This window comes from Amblyomma mixtum, chromosome 7 (genome assembly GCF_055824585.1).
Source record: "Amblyomma mixtum isolate Tamu chromosome 7, ASM5582458v1, whole genome shotgun sequence".
Taxonomy (NCBI): Eukaryota; Metazoa; Arthropoda; class Arachnida; order Ixodida; family Ixodidae; genus Amblyomma; species Amblyomma mixtum.
In genome coordinates, this window is record NC_143018.1 from 89,013,635 (window position 1) to 89,017,739 (window position 4,105).

Below are 4,105 nucleotides of genomic sequence, written 5' to 3' on the forward strand. Positions count from 1 at the left end.
ATAAAGTCACCTTCCCAGCCTAATCACAGCGTCAACGCCTCAGAGAATACGCCGCTATCTGATCTCCATGGAACAACATCAGCAACACCATCTGTGTTGTACGACCTGAACACCATGAATCTCGGCACGCGACCGAAGATTTTTACAGAAGTAAGCGTACATCACCAGCTGATTAAGTTCGAGGTGGACTCCGGCGCAGCCTGTACTCTGATCAGTGAGGACACGTCCGAACTTCATGGCCATCTGACGCACCCGCCCTGCAACAAGACGACACGCACCTGCGAACGTGGTCAGGACAGAATCTGCCACTATTGGGCTCTGCCAACGTGCAGGTTAACTACAACGGCCAGACCCATACGCTACCTCTGCTTGTTGTGAAGGGCACAGGATCAAGCCTTCTAGGGAGAAACTGGTTTTCTCCACTAGGCGTGATGATATGCGGCATACACCAGACGCCGAGCCAGAACATGGTTGGTAAACATCAAAACGCCGATGCGCTAAGCCGTCTGCCACTAGACGCAACTGTTGACGAACCATTTCCACCAGGAGACGTTCTGATGTTCGAAGCACTGCCAGAACCTCCGCTTACAGCAGGCACAGTTGCAGCATCTACGCAGAAGTGCGCAGCTCTCCGGCTAGTTTACACAGCTGTTCAACAAGGCAACGTGCATAAACTCAAAGGGGACAACTTCGACGCTTACCGCAGGCGAGCTACAGAGTTGAGCACCCATCGCGGCTGCATCATATTTGGGTCCCGAGTTGTGATTCCGAGAGAACTACGCGCACAAGCTATGTCTCTCATCCACGCCGGACATCGGGGCATCGTTGCAATGAAAAAGTGTGCCAGAAGCTACATGTGGTGGCCTGGCATTGACAACGACATCGAAACAGTGGTGCGAGAATGCATGCAAGCCTTGCCAGAGCAGCCGGAGCGCCCCGCCGAAAGCTCCTGTCCCAGAATGGGAAAAGCCAGACACACCATGGCACACACTGCACATTGATTTTGCAGGACCAATTGAGGGCTGCACTTTCCTTGTGGTCGTAGATGCCTACACAAAGTGGCTTGAGATAAGGCAAATGGGACAGACGACTTCGGCAGCAGTCATTGACAACCTCCGATCACTATTTGCAACGTTCGGCCTGCCGCGCAAGGTAGTGTCGGACAACGGAACACCGTTTGTGTCTGCGGAGATCCTCAAGTTTTATCGCGACAACGGGATCTCATCAGTTACATCGGCCCCCTACCACCCAGCGACAAACGGACAAGCCGAGCGCTACGTAGCCGAGCTAAAACGCGCCCTTGAAAGAGATCAGACAGGCTCGCTGCAGCGCCGCCTTGCGCGCTTTCTCTTCAAGCAGCACACGACGGTTCAGAGCACAACAGGCGAGACCCCCTCGAAAATGATGTTCGAGCGTGAAATGCGAACCCAGCTCACAGCCATCCTCCCCGAGCCAAAGGCAGAGACGTTCCGGGAAGAAAAAGCAATTCCGCGCTGCGGCACGCTTAATGAGGGGCAGCGCGTCCTCGCCCGACAGTTTCTGAAAAAGCCACGCTGGGAGGAAGCTACAATTGTCAGACGCATAGGCCTGCGCTCTTCCCAATCAACCACTGTACGTCCAGCGGACGTACGATGTACGTCCCTTAACGGATGTACGGATATCCGTGGGAGATCCACCGACCTCCGACGGATCTCCGAGGGACATCCGACGGAGGTACATTTGTAACTGGAAAGATCTCCCACGGACATCCGATACGGATATCCGCGGATATCCGCCGCGGACCTAAAGAGGACATTGGCATGTTGCAGGCCTTTGTGACTGCAGCCACTAATATAACTGTCATATACTAAATGAGTTTATATACAAGCCCACAAAGTGTTTTATATCAGGCACAGGCCTCATCGTACATCAAATGCATATGCCTATAGGAAGCAACCAAACACAATGCAAGTTGTCTTAAAATCAAACAATTTTATTAAAGGCATTAATGCATGCTTTCAACCTTCAAGAGGCATTCTTCACGCTTGACGCTGGAAGAGGTCCCATGCAATAGGACGGGTTACTGTATGCAGGTTGTATTGTCATGTTGAATCTGTTGTAAAAAAGTTTTTCCCTAGAGAACAAACAAAAATGCAAAAATACTGTCACTGAAAGGGTACATGATTTTTGAAATTCAAGATACTGCCACTGAAGATCATAATAAAAAATACCATAGCAAAACATACCTGCTGACTATGTCACACATTCGCAGCCATCAATTGCACGAAATGTCCACACACGTGCTGCAAAGGAAAAGATGAGTGCATGAGGGGAGCTGATAATTTCAACACACTTCGAACTTACATGTAGACCAATGCTCTGCAGCGCAAGCTACAACACGGTTGCTCTGAATGGGCTGGCGACGTCCGTGCAGCAACCCTGAGGGAACAAGTGGACAGGTTGTGAGTGGGCAACATGGACTTACACTGCAACTAATACATACCTGTTGACACTATGATGTGGCACATTTGCAACAATCAATTGCACGAGCTGTCCACATACACGCTGCAAGGAAAAAGATGAAAAATTAATTTCAGCGCAAATTACTGTGCTGTAGATGGCTGGAAACATCCATTTGACAAGCCTAATGTTGAAACAAGTCGATAAGCTGTGAAGGTAGACGAATTTTACATTATTTTCAACCTACCTGCACTTTCCATGGCATGACATAATTTAGGCACCAATACACTCCGCAGGCGGGCCACATGCACACCGCAAAGACAGTAAGAAAATAAGAAATCAGTCGCGAATCACTGCAGAACACACACAGCCCCGACATTATCCTTTTCGTGCGTTCTGTTTTATCGCTATTAAGAACTTACGTACAACTGCCTTAAGATTCACACCATGCATGTGTACACCTCGTCTCAATTTTTTTCGTAGTGTAGAACGAGAGAGGCGCGATGCACTGGCTTACGGAGCTTCGCGACAGGCTCGCGTACGCGGGCAAACACGTTTGCGGCAGCTACCGCATCGTACTTGTAACTTCCACTCCAGTGCAAACAATTAAGTTATGCAAGTGAGTATAATATGCTACAGCATTTTGCTCATCCCACGGCAACATCATCAAGGTAATCTTCAAGCACAGTTACTTACTTGCAAGTTATAACACGCCGCTTCTTTCATCCGAGGCAACAAAGAGTCGGGTGCAGTACGACGTCCGGGCTATTTCACGAAAGCTTCTGGTGCAGAAGAAGGTCTTGTCGAGCGCATAGGTGATTGATCACATTTATAGCACAGCCAAGCAACCGCAGAACAAACAAACCGCATACTGTAGCAAAAATAAAGGTCGAAAGAAACATGATGCCACGAAAAACTACGCAAAGATCGCGCTGTTGTGCACCGTGCCGCCCACGCCGGAACTGGTGGCTGACGGATTGGATTGGATCGACTTTAAGGCCTGTCGTCCTGCCCATAGAGCTAATACCTGCCGCGGCTTCTGGTAGGAGTTTAGTTTTCATGGAAGGCAGCATGCCTCGGTTACCTCGGCGGAATGCTGGAAGAATTCAGGTTCTTTCATATCAGCACCATATTCGAGCGATTTAATTGATTAATCTGAATATGAAACTAATTGTCGGTATAAAAATTTGATCGGCTGAATTTGTCGTTTGCAAAATAGAATTTCTTTTCATTTTTTTTTTATGTGAGGAAAAACAAAATATGTATGTGACGTCGTAAGTTCACATCCCTACAGGCATATTCACGGATACCCGTCGGACATCCGTCCGCGGATATCCGCCAGCCATCCGATAGCGAACGTCCTTCGGACATACTCCGAATCTCCGATGCGTATGTCCGGATATGGACGTCCGTAGGCATGCCCTACGGACATCCCCACCTGGCACTGGAGATTCGGATCTTAATCGTACGTACTACGGATATCCGTGGTTGACTGGGTTGGCTCGTCAACATACATGGCACAGTAGCACGCCGACATCTCAACCAGCTGCGTAGATTTACGACGCCGTCTGAGAGCTGTCCGCCAGCGGAGAGAACACGTGCACCATTTTCCCACATAGCCTGGCACCTCTTCCCGGAAGAAGAGACTTCGCCCAGGACAGACCCA

At 49.4% G+C, this 4,105-nt stretch overlaps 1 long non-coding RNA gene across 1 annotated transcript; it reads right to left on the reverse strand.

Moving 5' to 3' along the window:
- Window positions 1-1,951: 1,951 nt before the first annotated feature.
- Window positions 1,952-3,427, reverse strand: LOC149336777 (uncharacterized). Its single transcript, XR_016284581.1, has 4 exons — window positions 3,136-3,427; window positions 2,344-2,544; window positions 2,226-2,282; window positions 1,952-2,113 (listed from the first exon to the last, which is right to left on the reverse strand). It is a non-coding gene; the product is annotated as an uncharacterized LOC149336777 (long non-coding RNA).
- Window positions 3,428-4,105: the final 678 nt, after the last annotated feature.